Raw genomic sequence first — 24,318 nt, 5'->3', positions numbered from 1 at the left:
CAGACGCGTGTAGTGGCAGTCAAAAGTATTGTAACAAAATGTATTATTGTAATTATATTTATTGTAATATAGTTTAGCAGATGGAATACGGGCTGCACCTGTCAAAATATAGAAAAAATCGTTTTTACCACAATCCGTGTCTGACACGTTGATTGCCTGTAGATAGACTTTTGCGTATTACACATATAAAAATCAAACATTTCACGACGAAAATCGGGACCTGAGTCGACATTGCCCGTCTTAATATTCACCTCGTATTAAATGTACCTATTCGTAATATTATATTTTATTTTGAGGGCCCTGATTGGAAGTTCGGAGGCGAAACGAAATGCTCTCGCTTCCTGAATAGATTCGAGCTGAAAGGGAAATTGAAGGGTCGTTACGTACGCCCGCCTTTGAAGGCTTCATAAATTTGCGAATAGCTACATGATTCGTATTTATACAATATGTCAGTGCTGAGTTTTGAAGGATTTCCTCTATTGTTATATATTTCCAGTGTCCCCTATATGGTGCGAACGTGCACAATAGTCAGGGCGTCTATCAAAAATTACATTGACGTTATTGAATTATCTAGAGAACCTATTTCGGTTAGTGGTTGCTCGAACGATATTAGGATTTGAAGTATGTGCAGAGACTTAGCTTATAGGTACTATATCTTAGATAAAAGGTGGTAAAGCCTTTAATAGTTTGGGTACAGCGATTGTCACAACTATTTTAGCCTTATAACTGTAATGAAAAGCGTCACTTTGAAGGGTGTGGTTAGACTGATACGCTTCGTTGTGGCGGCATGACCGAACACTTAGAACAGTACCCTTACCAGGAGTTTTTACGTTTCGACAAATATGACTGTTTTGGCATTTGTTTACGTATTCGCCCATACAAATTCCAATCAGCGCCCCTAGCGGATTGTGTCCGAACTAGAAAATCCTATGGGCCAATACGTAAACAAATACCAAAACAGTCATATTTGTCGAAACGTAAAAACTCCTGGTAAGGGTACAGGTTTGTGTTCTTCATTGTTCAAGCAAGTATATCAGAAATCTGCTTTTACTCTTGTATGTGCCGAGGTTTGCAAGATCACAAGTGACATTGCGCACTTATCGTGAAGATTCTACATGCAGTGACCATATGACTGTGACCATCAGCGGTACGATACACTAATCAACCCGATGTTAAAAATTGCCTTGGGGTTGGAGAATCCCTTGGGGTAACAACGCAACTATGATCTTAATGGATCTTAGTTCGTGTTAGTTCATAGTATGTTGTCCATGGATGATAACTGTTACAAATTGGCATATTAACATACTAATCAAATTAATCATAAACATGCTACAGTGGTGTAGGTATCATACTTATAATTCCTTTCGATAACGTAAAATTAGGACCACATTTTTCACTTGTTAGTCAAATTACCCGTCCAGCCGGTTAATGTTACGCGACACCGAAGTTCGTGCAAAGCGTGACTGTGGTGAAATAGCCATAAAACCGCGTACGCTTTACGAAATTTCATATATCTAGCGAAATAACCAGTGCACTATTATGGCATTGACTTGTTTCGCCGAATTTTGTAACAAAAAGTTATAGCTCGGTTTAATGTGACCAATTACCGCGAATTAGGGAGTTACGGATGCATGAACCTACAGGCGCGCGCGCTTGGGAAACGCGTGTTGAAACTATCGGCAGTAATAGTAGTGTTAAGTGCGACTAGAAAGAATACTGAGGGTTCTGTAGAACAAAATTTTAGGCTTTTACTTTATGCTTTATGCTTTAATTTTATTCTTGTTGCATACGATACGATACACGATGATTGCATTGTAGAAATTTTAATTGTCTATCTATTACGGTTCAATAGGTAAACAACAACATTCCGAAATATACTGGTTTCTTGTATAGATTAGGGCCCTTCTTTTTTAACTATTTTCATTTTTAGTACTTGTTGTACAGCAATACACATTTCAAGTGTCTAACTATAACGGTTCAAAGGATAGAGTCGGACAAATAGACATACAGTAAAGTCATAGTACTCGTAAGATGGACATGCATCGTTCATCAAAGGGTGACGAAACCCTAAAAACGTTCGACTGCGCGCTAGAAAATATTTCGGCCGAAACGCGAACACCTTTCAGTCGGTCGGTACGTCAGTACATCGATTGCATACTTCAAATATGAGGACGAAACTTTTTCCAAGTTAATGATGCGAGACCTTTATTCTAGTTACAAAACATTCGATATAACGAACCCTTTTAATATACCTAATAAAAATCGAAAATAAATTCGAAATTCCTTTTATTAAAGATAAATTAAAGGGGTTTCAAGACCGAAATTGATTTTCTCAAAGCAAATAAAAGCTTAAAGACACTAGTTCAGAGACCTATGATTAATAGGGAATATGCATGTGATTTAGATTTGCTTGTTATTTTTTTCCTCGGTACATTACGGTCCTGAAATTACATCTAAACCATTATTTTTTCTTTATTTCGTGTTAAATTGTTTAAAACTTTAATCAAAAATCGTAAATTATGCGCGCGAAATTCAAATTTGCAAAACGCATTCCCATTGGTCGAATCGAAAAATGACGTCACATAGCGTGTTACGATGTTTATCGGCGTCGATATTCAAACTGTTTAAGAGAAAAATTGTTTTTGTCTATATTCCTACAGTGTTATTTATTACCTAGTGCGATTTTTCTAGATAGTATTATTAGGAATAATCAAGAACTATGATTGAAAGTAGTTTTGTCAAAGCACAATCGGACTATTTACCTAAAATATGCAAAATGAACAAACTGTTTTTTAGGTCAATTCCTTATGCTTAGTTGTTAGGTCAATTCGGAAATATTTAACTGATCATAACTTATTATGTTAATATTCTTTTTTTTTCTTTTTTTTATAATATAGCAGACGAGCATACAGTCCGCCCATGGACATCTGTAATCAACCCCAGATAGGATTAGATATTCCCTTCCCACCTAAGGTCGGCCACAGATGCGCCGCTACCCCTGAGGACTAAGCTGGAACGCCTCGGAAAAGTCTGTCTCCTACCACACCCTTCAATCCGGAACACAGCATCACCTAACACTGCTGTTATTAGGTAGGAATAGGTGTGGCGGTGGTGCCTCCGGAGTCGAACCACAAAGGGTTCTACCACCTTCAACCTATCACCTATCTTCACCTATCTTTATAATATTATAATAGATTATAATGCATTTTGTGTGTTTCAAATGATAGTGTTTGTTGTAGAAGTCGTTAAGTACCTAACGAAGTAGATGATCAATGCAATATTTTAAAATCATTTACCTAAAATTATTGTTTGTTACAGTAAATACAAATGTTAATGCGATTTTGGAGATACTATATCTGTTTCCTATAATCTTGCACCACATTTTTCGTATTTTCGCATCTTTTGCAAAAGAAAAAAACACTATATAATGTATTTATAGTACTGGTTTTGCACAATAACTCTAGGAAATATTTATAAAGTGGTTATTTAGCCTTTCCCATGATGTAAATAGCGATGAAACCCTGAAAACGTTTAAATAATACCTTTATGTGCATACAGTTATCATCAATATTAATACAAATCACGCTGCGTGACGTCATTCAAAGAGCGCGTAAAATGGCGGCGTTCAAATGTGTCAAATTTAATTGATACTTTAAATAATTTTTAAAAAAATATTTCAAACAGTAATAAATTTGTTTATATTTTTTACTATGTTAAAACGATGTGATAAGTGGTTTAAAATAATAAAATAAAAATGTGCATATTCCCTATTCAAATGTTGTAAGAAAGGGATTTTTTCAACATTCAGCTGTTTGAAAGGTCAAAGAGGGTAACTTTTCGTAACGAGCGCTTATACGTTTATGCTAAACGAGTTTTATTGGAACGAAGCACTTATAGGCTTTATTACACGATTTTAGATAAAAGGTTGCTTAATGACTTTGAAAATGAGATCGACTTATTATATTTTACTGCCCTATCAGACTTGCTAATTTTAGCAACGGCGTGTATTATTGATTGCGTCAATAAAAAGAAATATATATTAAAGATGGTAGAACTCCGGTGGCACCACCGCCACACCTATTTCTGCCTATTAACAGCAGTGTTAAGCGCTGCTGTGTCCTGGTTTGAAAGGTGTGGTAAGAGACATACTTTACCGAGGCATTCCAGCTTCCTCAGAGGTTCCTTAGAGCGGCGCATCTGTGGCCGACCTGAGGAGGGAATCTCTGGGAGATGGGGGGCAGTAGCTATTTAAAATCAGGTGAACTGCATGCTCGTCTGCTACTTCTGTATACTACTTATATATCGATGCTGCATCACGTATCGGCGACTTTGCGCTTTATAGTGACTATGTGCATTTTTGCGACTAGCCATGACCGGTTGTTTTCGGAGAAGTGATAGATAGTTTAATATCGTCGGGCGTTGTGACTTGCGTTTTTAAGACTGCGATGTATTTTTGGGGTGGCTTCTAAAAGTATCGAGTCTGCAAGGGTCCCTAAATTATTTAAGTAGTAAGACAATTTTTAAGTGAAAAGTTCTTTAGCGGCGTTTGCACATTTTGTGATGGGTAAAAATGTAAAACTCGCGTCAGGATCCTGATCAAAAATTCGCAGGACGACAAAGCAAACTGCAAAAGTCAATATGTCATCCTGTGTCAGCATAGAAAAAATATGTCAATGGGTATCAGTTTTATTTTTATTCCTTATATTTTATTATTCAGGCTAGGTGTCGAAAGTTTTCACTTCTGCCGGCACAACTGGACTGCAAACCGTTGTTTTTTTCATTTGTTTTGCTTGTGACTGTAGGTATTTTCCTTTGTGTTAGTCACAAGTCAGTTTAAATTGCAAGTTATTTCTGTAGCCACAAATAATAGGTTATCTTTATGTCTTGGCTATTGCAACGGTAATATTAACAGAAACATGAGTTCACTGCAGTTCCTTTCCAGTTAGAGGCGACCTTAACAAATGATTCTAGATAAGAATCGCGAAAGGTCAGACTCCTTTTTGTTACAATCGTGTAAAGTTTAGCTGGTGTCTGTGAATATTGCATAACGCGAAATAATGTTCAACGGCGATTTTCAAACATAATTACTGGGCGGTCCAATTCTGCTTTGGGTCGTACTAATCCGTATGAACAATCAAATAACGCTTCAAATAATGCTTTCTACACTCACAGCCCCACACTAGGATTCCCTGTATCGTGGTTGCTATGGACACACACAGAGACAAATACACAAACGCCCAGACCCAGAATCAGAAATCTAAATTCATCATTTAGAAATCTGTCTGGTCGGGGAACCCGGGACCCTCTGCGCGTCAGACCGGCATGGTGACCGCTCAGCCACGCGGGTCGTCAATCAAATTGTTATAGGTAAATAATTAACTACCCCCACCCCGTTGCATAGGCTAACATCTTAGCTACTATTGGCACAAATGCATAATCTACTAAACCACCTCTTGAGGCTTTGCGGTTCATCTCCCGAGGCAGTACCCTGTTACCTATTTCTGCCCAGTAACAGCCGTATGCAGCGTTGCTATGTTCTGTTTTGAAGGGTGCGGTAAGGGATACATAATATAATATTAACATTTCAACTTAGTCTTCAGTGGTAGAAATGCCTCTGTGGCAATCATCTGGTTGATCGCAGATGTCTATGGGCGGCAGTAGCCACTTAATATAAAATATCTCCTCCATGCTCGTTTTTTACCTCAATATAATAAAATCGTCGCTTCATTCACCAGCTGTTCAAAATCAAGTTTAATAAATGCTGAATTACATTGCAGTGATTTGTGATATTTAGCTTCAGAAAGTTATTCCAAAAAGTGCATGTTGGCGCATAATAACATGACTTAAACAGCACGAAACAAAATAATTACATGCGATTATGCTTCGTAATATAAGAGCAACTAATCCGGCACCTTGAACGAAACTTGCTATTTTAACGTCACTTCCCTTTCCTGAGCGTAATGCCGGTTACAGACCTATAGCTAAGCCAAACTACTTTATTTTTTAGCAATTAATATAGGAGTTTTAATATAGGAGTAGCAAATGAGCATGCAGTTCCTCTGATGGTAAAAGGTTTCTGCTGCTGATGGAAATCTGTAATTGCTGGAATACCCCGGAAAAGTATATTTTTAGGTTATCTGATAGCTAAGGCATCCTTTCACACTCGTGGGAAGCTTTGTAAAAAAATGGAATGTCGTCCTCAATCCATTAGTGTTCCTCGATTGGACACAGGGCTCCTCTCAGAGTAAGAGAGGTTTAGGCCATAGTTCACCTTGCTGGCCAAGTCCAAATTAGCAAACTGTTTCCTTTACAGTAGGAAGGTGATAATTAATTAATAATTCACCCTCCAGTGAGTTGGCTTCCGAATATTTGTTTATGTATTCACAATCAGCTTATTTATTGCTGGTTTAGCTTAGCTTCTCCATAGCTTAGTTTTTTGTACGCAACCAGCTTAATGGCTGCTAAGTAGTAAAGTTACCAGATTTAAGCCTGAGCTCAAACCGTGAAGGTTGAATTTTCTATTTTTCAAAGGCTAGACATAACAAGTCAAGTACACCAATTAGTCCAAATTTGCCGCTGCCAGACGCCAAAATTATACACTTACAGGTCGTAATTGTGACATAAAATACATAATGACAGACTAGAGAGTACTGCACTTTATGTATCACGTTTATATACTGAACATAGTGACAGTGAGATAAAATATTAATGCAGTGAAATTATTATAATTATATTCGTACACTTAATGGGTAATTAAAACTAATAGGTTCTCTATTACACAGTGATTTATCATGTCAAATGTTACGAAATTTCAATTACACTCAAAGCCAACAAGTTTATCGAACTAGATTCATTTACACACTACCTATTGTAAATTCATCATTCTAAAATATTATGACATTATAATAATGTATTTCGTTTCTCGTAATTGTGTTTTACGATTTACATATTATCTTTTATGTTGCTAATGTTGCGTACTTGTAGCAAAAGAAATGCTATGACCCAACGTGTACAAAACCTTGGACTTTATTTCAAACGATACATATTTGTGTAAAGCCCGCTCCCCATTCTCGCGAGAACCTCGCAAGAACGCGAGAAAAGCACGAGAAACGAGGATGTGGAGCCTATACGATACGGGTGTTTCTCGCGTTCTTGCGAGATTCTCGCGAAAATGTGGAGCGGTCTTAATAGACTTATTTGTTCCGCTCATAAAATTATGCGATTTAGAAACGCCGTTCGTAAGTGACACTTTTACTTTTTGAATTTTATAATGCGTGTGTCGGTACATTCGGTGAAAGTGTCTTGTGTTTTGTTTGGTGTCTACACTTCGCGACGGTGTAACATAATGAGTTGTCATTTGTTCACGACTTTGTTATGGTTTAGGACCCGTTTATATCTTCAGTCAGTTAACGTGATGGACACGGGCCGTAGCAGATACAATCAATGTCTATATCTAACTTATTTTGACAGGCACGGCTGTGGTATGGTAGATATAAATATGTCAACACGTATTGCATAGAATAATACTTTTTCTTCTACGGCACGCGTCGTACAAGATTATTATCTGTACATGTAAATAAACCCTTAAAACAGATCTATACCTACGATATCGTGTCGTGACTCGTGAGCATTGGATGGATCTTACAAACGGATGTCATAGATGTTTGTTCAGGTTCGAAGAAATGTGAACGGAAGCGTGTAGCCATGTCGATATCGGCTCAAATTCACGGAGGCAACTATTTCGATGCTTTTCGATGACGTCATACGAATTGCCGATTAGTAACCGTGGCACTGTACCATGTGTATGTTACCTCACCACGAAAATACACGAGCTATTGACGTATTTTAAAAGGAAAATAGCCGCCGCAATGTCAATTTGTTTGCTGTGGATACAGTGCATACTACAAAGTAAAAAATGCGAGCATGTGGACGCCTACCTTTACTTCACCACACAACATGATGAGTCGTCATTTGTACACGACTTTGTTACGACTTAAGACGACTTTATACGTCCAAAAAGCCGTGCCCAAACCACGTGTCCTTCTATTACATCGTAACCTTATTGCGGTAGCCCCATTAGGAGGTGCATTGTGCAAATTTGTACTTTTTGTAACCTCAGGATTATGTCAAGTGTGTGTTACATCACTGGGCCATAACGCAATGTCTAACGACACGTTATGGCAGAAATCTTTTGTAAATTCTTATCTATTGTCTTCTGTCTTATTGATAGTTCGCAATAACGTAATTACCTTTAATAGCTGCCAGTGAACTAATCTCACTGAAACGAAGCGTTAATTGGATAATCTCTCTTCGCTGTCACACTCCACTTGCGGGCAAAACTGCACATCTCGCAAACATTACTCGCATAATTAGCTAGTAAATACCTCTCTTTGGTAACGTAGAAGCAATTTTGTTTATTATTTTCTTGATAACATCATAATTGCATTTTAAAAGCTAGATTACAAGTGAAGTTTATGTCGATTAAAAGTTTGAGAATCTTTTATGTGTATTTCTATTTATCTCTTACGCTTGATTCGTAAAATTAGTTCGTTATTAGCACTTTGCGTAAAATCTGTCTTAATTAACATTAATTAAAATTTATTTAGATTTTATTATTCAGAGCACATTAATACAACAAATAATTGTAACATCTCCAGGGTAATATTCGTCATTTAACGCGTCAACGTAAATAGAAATAAAAAGAACATTAATTTCATTTTATACACGTTGCGTTATAATTACGGGTACCTAGAATTTCTTCATAAAATATGTAGTACGCTCAGAGACGGGGGACTGGCGAAACATCAGTTTTTCCGCGAAGCCGCACTATAAAGCGCTTGAGTATATTAAAAGAACAAAAACCGTCAGCTTTAAACACCAACTTCGGTAGCAGCGTTGAAAAACTTCCACCGACCTAGGGATGGCGATCTGAGATCGATTAATCGAATCGATCTTTTGTACCAAAAAATCGATTATTTTAATCGATATCCAGTAATGGATCGATTCAGTGAGTCGATCTTTCCTAGAAAATCGAAAGTCGATCTTTTCGAAATGGGTTGAATACGTTTTAGTCATTTTTTGCTGACGAATATGTAGTTCAGTGCTGCTTTGCTCCTGATGACCTTTTTTATTTCGCTATCTTCGTCCTTAGCTGAAACGATCGAAGATCGATTCTTTGAGCCTCGATTTGTTTGGGAATCGATTTATTACACATCGCTTCGAATCAGTTCAAGAATCTACTTTTTCAGAAAGAATCGCCATCCCTACAACAACCATAAAAGCTCAGCTATTATAATGACGTGACGCAAAGAGGCCTTTAAGCTATGAAAACGTTGGAACAATTTTGTTGTTTCGCTCCTAATCATGTACTTACCTACTTAAAATATGGAACGTTTCGTCCCCCTTTAACACGTACAAAGCGAGTCGTCTGGGAAAACATGAATTAAATTTCGCGTGAACTGGTTACACCAATGGTACACATTTTGGTCTAAATATGGCCACAAATGTATTACTTACTAGCTGACCCGGCAAACTTTGTACCGCCTCAAAATCTATTTATCAAATATATTTCATATAAAATATAGACTATGTTACTCGTGGATAATGTAGCTTTGGAATGGTGAAAGAAGTTTTAAAATCGGTCCAGTAGTTTTTGAGCCTATTCATTAAACAAACAACACAATAAATTATATTTGATTTGATTTGAAAAAAAACAAAGTTTTCCTCTGTATACTATTACTATAAATAATGAATTATATTTATACGATTTATAGCTAAGAGCGTGCAGGCGATTTGCTTAAAGAATTGGAATTCAAAAAGGAATTGCTGCCAGCATCGGTACCTTGTCCAAATCTGATGATTTTTGAAGATTGTGTTTTAATTTTTATATTATTTCTTGATATTTGTATAAATAATTTGTAAAGTATATAGTTTTCTCAGTATTCATTTAATGTACTTGTTTGTAGTAAATTTAACGGTTATTGACAGGCACGGATACTAAGTATTACGCAGTATTACAGAGAGTAATAAACCTGCACTTGGCTTCGTAGTGAACTATGTCCTTCTTGTCCTTAACCTTTAACATTCTAAGTGGTACTTATTTTGTGCTCAGAAATAGAATTGTAAGGACTAAATGATTACATAACCAAGTACAAATTGACATTATAAATATAATAATAATGTTTAAAATGTCGTTCTAATTTTTGAAAGGGTTATTTATATGAGCCACTTCTGTAACCAACACCACGTAAAACAGGTGTTCTACCTGTACCTGATCTCATATACGTTATACTCTTGAGGACTAAGACCATATATAAATCTCATATATAAATCTGCCGGTACATAAGAATATTAATTATTTGCAGAATTTTAGTGCCAGAAAGTATTACAAATGTAAGAACGTTGGGCTTTATTTACAGCGTCTTGGAGCGCTGCCATTATTTCATTGGCATTTCAACTTTTTATCTACAACATCGTATATCTCCGGAACCACAGCCGTTCGTCTCTAAGTACCGTCTCAGAACAGTGGTATCGTTTGGTATGCTGTTTGCGGGCGCAATAAAAATGATAAACGTTCGAAGTTCCTAGCGCCTGACTCGCCGCCATCACATTTCATTTGTTGATATAAAAATGACCGCACATGCATGAAGAACAATTCGAATATATTATCGGTGGAACACGATATTAGGGAAGTTAGTTTTGGCTATCATTCATATTTTATATGAGTTGGCGCTCGCTGCTCTGCTTCGTGCACGGCTTTTTAATTTTATGCTGCGACCCTAAATATGCTGTCATAAATCTAAAAGTTTTTAAACTTTATACGTGTAATTTGTAGGTCCCGAAAAAAATTCAGCCGATAAAACTAAATTTACACGGGTTCAAACTATTAAGCGAAATATATAAAAAAGATACTCAAACTGGAAATGTTTCAAATTACTTGGTCGAATTAGACTTATATAACAACAAATCCACAGGAAAAAATGGATTCCAAAAAACAAAACCCCAGGTGACATGCCCGCTCTTCTCCATGTTTGTCCAAAGCCTTTAATACCCTTAAATGTTTTTAATCCTTTGATTTTAGGCGGCTTTGTAGCAAACGAGATTCATTTAATGTTTGCAAGGGTAACTCGTGACGTATTTTGGACAATTTTCAATTACGGAAACACTTTTGTTACGTATTTCACGACCTCCAAATTTATAATTTAATCTTTTGGTAACGATTTAAAAACAGGATCAGTAAGTCATATGACTAAATAGTGAAATAATAAAAATATATAATGAAATGTTGTAATTAAACTTTTCAAATCACTTTAATGAAACTAATATGTTTTTTTCCGCAAGGGATAACGAAAGGACATTAAATTAAACTGAGTAATAAAATTTATATTTCTGGATAAAATACCTAAATAATTTCATAAAAAACTATTTTCAAAAAAATATAATTACATTATACTCGTACCTAATACGTCATTTTTTTCATATAAGCCAATTTTTAAGCTAATTTTTCAAATAATAAATAATAGGAATTTAATTCCTATACAACTATGCAACAAGAAGCATTGAATATTACCGTTGTTATTGCATATAACTTTGTGAATATGTATAAGAAATTTAGAACATTCCTAATATTGGTAAATGTGACGTGCATCTTGGAAATTTCCTATTAATTCCCACCGCAATGTAGACTCTTGACTAACACAAACGTTTTGAGATTCGATCAGCAGAGCTTACAGCGTCATTGTGACTTTAAATAAGGAAATACCGAAGGTGGTTTATTGATCTGTTAAAAAAAGTTATATTATGGTATATTCAATTTTAAGTATCGAATAGTATGTGTTACTTTCTGTAAAATCGACTGTCAAAATGTAAATGAAAATTAAATTGATAGTTTTAGACGTTTCTCCATAACGAAACACCTTGTGAAGTGGTGGTAGTTGTATTGACATTCAAAAAGTGCTCTAAGTAAGTAAAGAACCTATTTTGAATAAAAATTGATTTGATTTGATTTGTTTATGTATATGATTAGAGGATATGATTAGATAGAAAGAGAGATATGTCCATTTTTATTTTGATATAAATAACTATGTTGTCTAAAATCTCAGACATTTTAACAAAGTTGTCTGTCACATTTGCAGGTTTACGGATGATGGTATGTAAATTGTAGGTACATGAAATTATCCTATTACTTATATAGTCCGCGTATTATATTTGACGGTTATAACTTTTAAGCCTTTGAACTGTCAGACCCATGCTTCGATTAATGTTCCCTATAAACTTAATTTTATTGCCAAGGAATCTACAAGTTGATCTGAATTGAATAGCTTGAAAGCATTTATCGGTACTATGCTTTTCCGAGTTTTGCAAGAGCTATAACCTGCAATATGCAGAGTAGGTATCTAGATTACAATTTATGATTTATTAGTGTGACTAATTATCTTCGATCTGGCTAGCTTTATGTTATACACATGAAGAAATAAGATTATTGATAAATTGATTATCGCATTGTGATAATATTGAACGTCGTTATTTTACGATTTTGCAAGTCGAATAATGTGACGATTGTTAAACTTTATATTGCGCGCCATAGATTAGTAAAGATACTTCGCCGCCTTGAAATTAAATGAAGCTGCAAATGGCTTATTATAGTAAGTTCTTTTTTTGAATTCTTGACAAATAAAAACATTTTTAGAGAAAATTTACGAATAAATAACTAATACTGCGTAATTTTCATGATAATTAAATAATTTATAATAATAATTTCAAAGATTTTAGGGACATTTTAGCACGGAGACGTGGCAAAATTTTTTTACGCAACTGTTTCAATTCTCAAAACTGGGCACATTTTCTTGTTAGGAGTGAGTAATCTTTACTAATCTATGTTGCGCGCGTTCCCGGAATTCGGTGGATGTACTGCCGTGCGTCTAGATAATAACAGATTTAGACAAGTATTACTTATTGACGATCTTTCCTCGCGATAAAAAAAGAAAAAAAGTTAAAAGTTTATAATTAGCTAAGGTCGATTTTTTACTACTAGGTCAACTTTAACATGAATTTCAGTATCTTTTCTTTTTTGTTCATCAATCGATACATTTTCTTCGATAATTATTGATGAGCTTTAGTGTTATCCATAATAAAAAGTCCTCAAATTTTATACAATGTTTATCGTCGAATATCGACTACTAGGAAATTGCCAGTTATTATTAGACTCGTGTGGGTTATTCGAAATATTTTATATGGACGCAGCGACATAGGTACAGAAGACGTGGTCAGCGGCAGTATCTCGTTTCTTAATTTCCCGGGGGAGCGCGCCTTGTGTCCGTGGACAAATCGAAATGTTCCCGCTACGTTCCTGTCATAGCGCCGCTCCGTCGCCGGGATCGCATTACTTTTGTAAACAACATTAATACGAATGCGTCTGTTAGTGCTGACGTAACCTAATACAACATGGCCTGTTTACAGAAAGACAACGCACACAGCTCCGCGAAAACATCGCGTCTTTTTGATGTATGGTTAGCTTTTTTTTATCTTCGAGACTGTTATTTGCTCGTGAATTTGCTTTCCCGGACGATGCTCTATCTCTTGCGAAACTTATTTGTGCGAATAACATTCTAAGAAGCCGTTTACCTCAGTAAGTAATGTACTATTTTCGGTGCCAAGAATTCGCGATTTATTCTGTTGGATACGAACAAAAGATGAGTCGGGCATGTTGAAGGCATTGTTACCCGTCATTAATTCATATGTTGTTTTTATCCGATCATTATTTCTTACAAAGAGATTTGCTTTGTTCAAATAATAAAACATTACATTCTATTGTAAAAAGGTATGACGTTCTGAGATATTTTTCTTTTACAAAGAATACAAAGTTTGCAAATCAGTAATCATCAATATTGTATCTTATTTTATTTTATCTATTTATCAATGAGATGAACATAGTTTTTATTTTAATAAACTTTACGGCGTAAAAATTATATCAAAATATGTTTATTTCTCACGAATGCAACAAGACGAATATGGAGCACGTATCTACAATTTCAATTCAAGTCGTACTCATAACATTCGTAAAATATTTTTATAAACTATGCGACAGCCTACATTTCGCGAGAGATTAAATATAAAATCCAATTTCACGTAAGCCCCCAATCGCGATTTAGATGAGCGGGTTGAAATTTAATAAAGCGAATGTTTCGATCGGGGATATTAAACGTTTTCGCCGACGTTCGAATCGGAACACGTGTCGTGCTTAGTTGAAATCCGTTATCGGGAACGACTCTCAAAGGATTTAATTTCCTGCCGACGAAATGAAAATCGATTAGTTTGATTTCCGATGGACGCCGGCGCCGGAGGGTCGATAGTTTCCGAAGCTGGAGGCAAACCTAATAAGACATGCGAGTTAATCTAACTGGGGCGCCCACCTCGTACGTGCCGGATATCGACGTAGCTTCAGATCACCTCCGCTCGACACTAGGATTAGGAAAGTCAAGCTAGAATTTCAAAGTAATGTACATGGGGCGAATTCTGTTTGTATTTTTACATGACTGTGGGGGTGTTTTTTTAGTGTGTTTTGTGAGGATTTCTGGTCGCATATTTCGTATACGAGAATTCCCGGGCAATCCACGATAAATCGGGACGGGCAAAGGGGCCAGGATCCCGGGATCTCAGGAAATTGTGGTCAGGAATTCCCGTGTATCGGGAAGAAAAAAATGCCGGGAAATCAGAAACCCTAGTGTGTATGCATGTATGTATGTGTGTGTCATTTTATACCAAGCCCTACAGCCCAAGTCTCTTGACGGATTTAACCATAAATTAGTAAAGATTACTCACTCCTAACAAGAATATGTACCCAGTTTTGAGAATTGAAATAGTTGCGTAAAAAAGTTTTGCCACGTCTCCGTGCTAAAATGTCCCTAAAATATTTGAAATAATTATTTATTTATTGTGTAAATTACGCAGTATTAGTCATTTATTCGTAAATTTTCTCTAAAAATGTTTTTATTTGTCAAGAATTCAAAAAAAGAACTTACTAATAAGCCGCCTGTGGCTTTATTCAATTTCAAGGCGGCGAAGTATCTTTACTAATCTATGGATTTAACATATGAAGTGTCGTTGGATTCGTCTAAATTGTAGGAGTAATACAGGTAATTTTTAAGCAGTCACGATTTTGTTTTTATACTAATTCTCTAGTATCTTTTTTAATTACCGTCTTACTTAATTAAGCTTTTTATATCGTGTGAGAACACACTTAATTATGCTTGTATTGTATTTTTTACGTGACATTAATAAAGTTTATATTCTATTGTAGTTGCCGTGAATGACATCATAATCATAAAATATTATTTTCTTAATTTGTTATCATATCATTGTAAAATTATATTGCAACTTTAAATACTTTTGAACATACAAATATTTAGTGGAATATGTTCTTATGTTTTGCTACGATGTTTCGTAAATCGCTGACTTATTACTATCCCACTTCTGGGCACGGGTCCCTCCCACTAAGAAGGGTTAAGATGGTACACTGTACCATGCCGGCCAGGTATAGATACAAACTCTAAGCTATGGTAAGCTTCAATCACTTTTGTGAACTTTTTAAAGAAATTTGAAAAATAGGTAATCATGACAATTTGCATGCTAACTTTTATCCAAAACTTAAATAAAAAGTCTAATGTTTATAACACTTCACATCTGACACATTAATATTTCATATTGCTAATTACACAACAGAGAAATCACCAACCCTGTAGGACTACCATGAGTTTACAAAAGTATTACTCGCTAGCGACTGCGTAAAATAAATGTATGAAAAATTGTACAGCGCCTCTGGTGGTTACTCGTAGAACTAAATTCCGTAGTGTGAGCCACTCGTAACGTAAAAAACCTATCGAAATCAAATAGCTAGCGAATGTCATTATGATCTATTGCCATACAAATTCGGTCCCATGAGTCATTAATTTGACAGACGTTGTCAAGAAATACCGTAACGATAGTAGTTATGTTATTCACTAGCAAAATGACAATAGTTTTCTATTTCCCATTTCTATAGTGGCGTTTCTATGCCAACTCATGGTAATGCTACTGATCACGTCACTACAAAACTACTTTTCTCTGACGCTCTGAGTTTTCCAAGTTATGTGCGAACTTCCTTAAGCGCATATAACATGACCTACTAATTTATAACTCGGCAGCGGTAAGGAAAACATCGTTAAGAAACCTGCACACTGTCAGTATTTCACTGTCGCGGACGTGGAACGGGGTGGGGGGTGCCAAACCAAGCCATAACTCTTGCCAAGAGAATTATTTCATGAAGATAGTTAAGGATGCTTATGACTGTACTGGCGTAAACAAAATGGTATGGTTAGTGTTTTAAATTTCAGTTTTGAAGTAATGAGAATAACACATGACGAGTAATTGAATTGAAGTAAAAACGTTCTGGATTTTCTATGTCTTACTTCTCTTGATGGTTACTTCAGCCGTTACAAGTTATAAACTTATGAAAAAATACCAAATAAGAGATGTCGGTCTTATTTCAACTAGAATTCGGTTATATGAATATATTGTGGCTGAAAATCATGATTACGTATTGAAAGTTTATCTATGGGTGCGTTGACTCTAGTTAAAGCAAAAAGAATTCAGAGAGGTTGAAACTTTATATACTTATGTCGCTTATTAACATTTTAAGCTCTATCGTATTAAAATTGATAGATATCACCAGTGACCTATTAGAAATATGTAATACAGTTCATGAATTCACTCTGTAATAAATAATCTTATTGATTAATTAATCTACAAATATTTTACTCAATTACTTATCGAAGCTCAGTTAATAACTCAGCCAACGAAATAGGCAGTTATCTAGAATTAGTGGGTGCAGTTCAATTCAGACGCTTTCAAATTAGGCGGCTAGATTAGTTCATAAAATGCGAAAGGTGCGCCAGAATTGTAGTTATACTATAAACATTTAGCTTACCAATTATAACAATGATCTGCTGTTCCTTTGGCCTCCTGAAACAATAAATAAGTTGTTTTATTTTTTTTTTTTCGACAAGTTATTAATCGACGTGCTTAGATTGAGATCGAACCAGTGTTGCAAAACAACTACCACTAATCTATAAATAATGAATACATCCCTCATTATATTTAAGATAGATGCTATCAAAAACAATAATCGATAGTGTTAATTATTGCTAAGGTATTTTCTCTCAACACTACTGTGACGTCATGAGTAATTAAAACTGTCAGTAAAATTGTAAGGCAAGGACTTGAAGATACAAACACCCAAGGACTTCGCCAGAGACAATAGACAGCGATAATATCATTTGCATTAAGTTTAGCGCCAGCTTTGTTAAAAGTATCCCTTATTCTTTTGTATAACACAAAAGAAACACTAGACTACAAAATTTTCAGAACACACAAGATTTTTGTGCGGAAAGTGAGTTTTGAATCAATGGCCGGGTACAACGCTGGTTTCGGAATAACAGCCTTTGAGAAACACAGCTCTTTGATCTATTGCACAGCTTTGTATACTCGGGGTTGTATGCCGAGAATTTTGCAGTCTTCCGTGCTTTCCTTTTGCCATTTTTCAATTTTTGGCTCGGTATATTACAATACCAACACCTGACGCTTTCAATGTGTTTGTAAAGTTGGGGCTTGTGATGATTTAACATTAGGCAGACTCTACGCTGTATTTAAGTTAAAACGTGTATTTTAAAGAATAAAAATATAAAAGTATAAACTCATACATTATATGTAATAAATTAATTGTTAATTTAGTTATCTTTTAATCATTGGTAATATCATATGTTCAATTTAGTTAGCCATTTCAATCGTAAGGTCTAAGGTCTAAGTACCCAAACTTACCTTTATAGACATTCAAAGGTACAAAATGGATTATAAATATGGGAAGTTTATTAGTCATAATTAAATCGTGGAGTGTGATAATAAACAGTTATAGGAAATACCTGTTCAATAACCCTTCCTTGGCAGTCGGGTAAAATAAATCGTATTCCATATTTGTTTTTGTTTTCAAACTTACTGGAAAACTGTCATTGCAGGTGGTATTAGTAGCAATTTTGTCATCACAGCTGTAATTTTCTAGCACTGTAATGAACCGCCTGACACCCGATCATTATTTCGAAGGAAAATAATATGTAGATAATAATTTTAACATGTTTTAACAACACACTATCGTTATTGACAAGTTAAGATTAATGTTAATTTTTTAGATATTGTCACAATGCACATCCTGTTCCGTGTTGTTTACTTAACATTGATGTTAAAAGCTATGTTCAGACAGATAGTAGAAGATTAAATTAACTCATCAAATAAATACTTTGGAGTTTTAAGTTTCCGTAAGTTCTTTGAGTCTTTTTATAATTTGTAACAAGGAAACGTTTTACTTAGAACATATAGTTACTGCCAGGTATAAATGCCGCAAGCAACAACAACAAACAACGTATGTTTTTTATGTTTTTAAGTAATATAATAATTGGCCAAGTGCAAGTCCAACTCGCACCCGGAGGGTTCCGTACAACCACAATTTTCATATTTTTTTAAATTTCTAATATTTATTAATATAGCAGCCATTGAAGTACACATATTTAAAAAAAATACTGTCTTCCTATAACAGTTCAAAAGTTAATTGAAAAAATATTGAATAGCAGTTTGTTGTATGAGGACCCCTTCTTGTATTCAACTTTTTCTTTATTTTTAGGATTTGTTGTTATAGCGACCATTATGCATCGTCTGTAAAATTTTTAAGCGTCTGTCTGTTATGGTTCCAGAGATAGAGCCCTGTGACAGACGGACAGACGAACAGAAGGAACAGCGAAGACTTAATGATAGGGTTCCATTTTTAAACTTTGGGTGCGGAGCCCTAAAAATGGCAAATTACAATGTATAAATAGGTACTTAAATGTTATTTACATTGACGTAAGACATAAGAGGAAGATATCAATATGCTTTGAAGAACATAACATGTAAAATTGCTTTTGCAAATATAGAAAGAACAGTCAACAATAGGTGCATATTTGACACACACGCGGATGCATTTGGCAAATATCTCATCTATTGGTTACCACGAATCTATTGATTTAGCCCGATAATGCTTGTTCATAGCATAATGACACAAACTTAAACGACTCGTGAATCTTCGGCAAATATTGAGGTGACTAGCTAATACGAAAATAGACGTCATGTCGTCATGGTGGCAACGATATTCGCATTAGGAGATATTTTTTATATAATTATTCTGTTATTTTACCGCCATCGGAAATTTAAATCATATAGGCATAGTTTAAAAATATAGTCAGTAATTTCTTAAGATTTAACTCATCTTCGTAGCGATGTAGTCACAACCGATGCAACGTGCAAGAGGTTCAGTTTTGATATTCAGGTAACCAAAGAATTTTTTTGTGCTGAGTGTTAGTATATCAGTTTTTTGTATGGGTCTTCCACAATATTGGAAAACCCAGTGTGGGGTTATCAATTTATAAAAACGATCTTTTAAAGCGTTTTTGATTCAATAAGCAGAAGTACTAATTCATTTCAAAATATCGTGTAAAAGATTATTGATTATGATAACTACTGTATTACGGTCAGACCTAAACAATGGCTAAATGTTATTTGAGATGCATGGACAAATTTGAAATTTCTACTAACATAAACATATTTTTCCCGTTCAATTAGACCCGATATAACATTTTGTTTGGTAAATAAGTAAATTTTAATGATACACATCGAACTATGAACAAATTAACTGTTGGTTTAAGGATAATTGCCTTTTGGATGATGAACAGAGCGTATTAAAGCATGTACTGAGTGTGTGGAATAATTACCAAAAGTGCGAAATTGAAACGTGTGAATGTTAATGTCAGCTATTAACCAAAGATGACTGTGATTTTACGTCAACAGTACAAATTATAGTAATGTTCTCTTAGTTACAAAAGGTGGTAAACCCACACTGTTCGAAGGGAAGTTTGTGGTACCTTTTTTTTTCTTTTCGAGGGGGAAACCTTCAAAAGGTACCCGACGACGTGGGAGCGACGCCGGGTTATGCCAGCATACTGGACGGTTCGAGCTCCCACTCTTGCCGCCCGCAACACCAGAAGCCCCCTTTTAGTCGCCTCTTACGACAGGTAGGGGATACCGTAGCCTTATTCTAGTCCCGGAACTAAGTTTGTGGTACCTAAAGGAGCATGCATTCTCATAGCATACGAGCATGCAGTCCACCTCATGGTAAGTGGCTACTGCCCTTGGTTATTAACCCCAGATAGGATTAGATATTCTACCTAATGTTGGCCTCAGATGCGCCGCTACCCCTGAGGACTAAGCTGGAACGCCTCGGAAAAGGATGTCTCCCTTACCACACCATTCAAACCAGAACACAGCAGGGCTTAACACTGCTCTTATGATACAGAAATAGGTGTGGCGGTGGTGTCGCCGGAGTGGAACCACAAAGGGTTCTACCACCTAGAATTTATTAATTGAAATTTGTGTTTCTGGTATATCTTTAACGCGTCCAATATTACTTTGATGCCTTTGTCAGAACTGGGTCACCACTGCGGTCTGTTACCAAGCGTTGCGGCTTAGAGATCATGCATCTTTAATATGGTGTAGCGTAGATTTGGGCGAATAGGCCGATCTGATGCAAAATATTGAGAGTAAGTTGATTCTATCGATCGAACATCGTCAGTAAACAAACATTTTATTTCGAACCACATTCAATATGTTTTAATTGTGATTAATGATTCTATGTTGTAAGGGAAATTTTAAGCTAAATTATATTGGTAGTTTAATATTCAAATGATAAGTGCCCTGCCGTATGGAGATCTGTAATTAACCTAAGATAAAATTAGAATCGTATCTGAGATTGTTCACAGGTGCCTTGCCACCCCAGAGGAATAAGTTGCAACGTCTTGGATATGTAAATCTTCTCGTTTCTTACGACATCATTCTCAGTAGAGCACAGCAACGCTTCTCTGCTGTTATAAGGCAGATATGTCATTCTGTATCTAAAGGATATGAAAATTAATAAATCTCAGCAATGACGCAATATGATGCAGTTTTTTGCCGTTCAAATGTGCATTCTGACCCGAAACTTTTGTTCACGCGCAATACTAAATGTGATCTACTTACATTAATGAAAACAATCGTAACAATTGACCTACATTTAAATTGCTTATTTTCCTCAGTCGACATAATTATGCGTCACTTAACGCAATCATTAGGACACAAATGAACTCTTTTGACCCGCGTCAATAATTCACAAACGAAATCGCATATAAATATATGTTATACTTATATAATATTCTGTATAATATTCCGGAATCCCATTATTGTAGATGCCAACATAACTGTTACGTAAAGTATGTGTTTTGAGTTGGGAGGTTACGGAGAGAGCTGTGTTAATCGAAAATTGGTCCTGAGGCGAAAAAGCACATAAGCTTTAATCGTAATACGAAAATAAAAATAAGAGATAGCATATAATACTCGGTGAAAGTACATATTATTTGATGGCAAGCGATGTGGGTTCGGTGTCGGTTAGGGAAATACGTAAATGAAGAAAAGAGTTCAGTTTTGGGTCTGGGTGCTTTTTATTTGTCTGTGTGTGGTTTCAAGGTATTACACATAACAAAACCCGATGAGGGAGTAAAGACTTTGACTGTAGAAAGGTTATTCACATTGGAAGTGACAATTTCATATATTAAAAAATGGAAATATATTTCGTGCAATATTTTACAGAATTTGCAATAAGATCGATACTAATAACTTAGTTATGAAAAAAAAGTGATAGTTGATAACCAAGTTCTTATTAAATACCAATGTATTTTCTTTGAAATTCAATTATAATTTCCATAAAACTGATTAAAGTTACAGTTCATTATTATAACACTGTTATTTCATCTATTTTGCGAATTCTGTAACGATTGCAGCGATGCGTCAAGGCGAAAATATATGTAAATGGGTCTCGAACTAATGCCTAATTCATGACTAGAATTTGGTTTAAATGTAAGTAGCTCTGTTCGTTTGTTTTGCAATGTCGATTTTTTTTTATTGGATTACATTGTTCATTATCAATTCACATTTATTTCAGAATTAAAGAAAACGTGATATGTATTGGTCACGAATCTTGGGTCACGTATGTAGTCACATGGAGATTGATTGTCTAACCGGAGATGGATCCCAAAAGTTTCTGTATGCCAGACAGTACCCTTAGAATGAGTTTTTACATTTTTACAAAAAATACTGTTTTTGTATTTGTTAATGTATTTCCCATAAATGTATAGGCAAATGCGTAATCAAATACAAAAACAGTTATTTTTCTAAAATCGTAAAAACTCATGCTAAGAGTACAGTATAGTTAGCAAAGTGTCATACGGTTTGGCAATAGTATCAATATTACAGATTTTGGTAACTTTGTTTGATAAAATTTCAATATTCCATTTTAATTATTTACGTATGAAAAGTAACGAATAAACAGATAATATGATGGCTTAACTAATATAATGGCTTGACATACGATGATTGCAATTTTTTGTTACTTTGAACTCACAATAAAATATTTTTTGTTGTTTCAAGTATAACTTGTAAGAAGCGTATATCAGTACACGCATGTACATTTTTTGTTTACGTAGTTACATAAAAGTATTATTTAATAGTGCCATTTCAAGTGGTAATTATGCCGCTTTCTCACGTTATCTCCATACGTCAGATGTCACAGTATGATGAAGTTTGACCTTTCTGGGAGAAATTCTTGATGTAATGTTTTCTCTCAACGTTTCGTTATCCTAAAAGTTCATTAACAATCAAAATGTTAAGCACAACTTATGTACCTACTTATACAAAACAAAATAAGTTTACAAGAAAATTTCGAGCGCTAAGTAAATTGTTTGTGTTATTCTAAGAGTTCACTTAAGTTTATATCCTAAATAAACAACTTTTGTTAGCAAAGAAAATTATTATTTCGTAGTAGCCCGAAGTTTTGATAATTATATTTATATACGTTTAAAACAATTAATTGTGATTTCGCACAAAAGTGAGGAGGCAGGTTGAAGAGCCCATTTTAATATGGCAAAGTCGCGACACCAAACTTTAGAGTGTTAATTAAACTTGTTTCATTGAATGAAATTGAGAATGAGTTTCGAAAATTAATCAGTACGGTCTATTCAAGAAAAGAAACTTTTAAACTGAGGGACCGGGCGGAGAAATTAAATTTCATTCTATTCGGAAAGTCAGGGAAGTTGATTAGCATAATACAAGTCAAGATGAAAACGAACGCCTCACCTGACGCCCGCAAATCGGTCAGTATTCGCGTACTTGCAACTTTCTTCGATAGCGTAATGTGGATACGATTTAAAATTAAATTTGTATTTTATTTTACCTTTATTCATGAAGTCATTCAATTAGTTACACATTCATTCGTTCGTGTGTGCATTCATTTAGTTACATCTTTCATTCACGCATTTGTTTTTAGTACACTTTTTCGATTACTCATTAATGTATTAATGGAATCTAATTTGTTCATCATTTATTCTTCTCTTTTAATCATTAATTCATTAACTTATTCAATCATTTAAGAACAGCGGTTAGTAGCTAGAAAATCGTTGGTTGCAATTCAGAAGACCTTACAGTTAACTATTTTACAATGCGGATTTGTAAAGGTCAAAACATTTGAATGTTCTAATTATGTATGAAGTTAATATATTATCGCATGCCTTCGAGCTAAGGAATTGACTGATGATGTAAACTAAAGGAATGTTTGTAATACAGTTGTTGTTAATTTGAGAACTACGTTTCTAATTAATTATAGTAGTAGCAATTAGGCTCGTAGCTCGTAACTATATTTCAAACGGTTATTAGAAATGGGTGTTGTGTACGTCACTGACCAAAATTTATAGAATTTTAACCTTTTCCACGAATTTTATTGATAAATTATTAAATTCTATGGTACATAAATATACACCAACAATGTATAAGTTTGTGATATGAAGGTATAGATAGTGATTGATTAAATCCAACGTGTCATTATCAACAACAATAATTGATTTTAGCATTAATTAACGATCGATTGGTAGGTTTTCATATGTAAATAAAATACATTTAAAATTTAATTGAAAAAGCATGCAGTTTCCTTATTACAAGTGTCGTTCGTGGGAATCTGTTTTACGTTATTAGTATCCTATTTTATATGTTAATAAACTTCCTTTGATAATTAATGTAATTACGTGTCCACATCAAGGTTACATCCTCGCAAAGGGCTTTTCTCTTCCATCATATTTAATTGAATTTGAAGACCGACTTTCATATTCAATACGTTATTGTCAA

At 34.9% G+C, this 24,318-nt stretch overlaps 1 protein-coding gene across 3 annotated transcripts in view; it reads right to left on the bottom strand.

Moving 5' to 3' along the window:
• The window catches only part of LOC140751989 (uncharacterized), a 190,834-nt gene that overhangs the window by 112,967 nt on the left and 53,549 nt on the right, over nt 1–24,318 (bottom strand). For all 3 annotated transcript variants that reach the window (XM_073086154.1, XM_073086156.1, XM_073086155.1), the window contains exon 2: nt 16,964–16,998. The gene's annotated coding sequence lies outside the window, so the exon portion shown is untranslated. The remainder of the gene's footprint in view (nt 1–16,963; nt 16,999–24,318) is intronic.

The sequence above is a fragment of the Epargyreus clarus genome, unplaced genomic scaffold, assembly GCF_041222505.1.
Source record: "Epargyreus clarus isolate Ecla_fem2 unplaced genomic scaffold, WU_Ecla_fem_2.2 ptg000023l, whole genome shotgun sequence".
Classification (NCBI taxonomy): Eukaryota; Metazoa; Arthropoda; class Insecta; order Lepidoptera; family Hesperiidae; genus Epargyreus; species Epargyreus clarus.
This window is presented reverse-complemented; position numbering and strand designations above follow the sequence as displayed.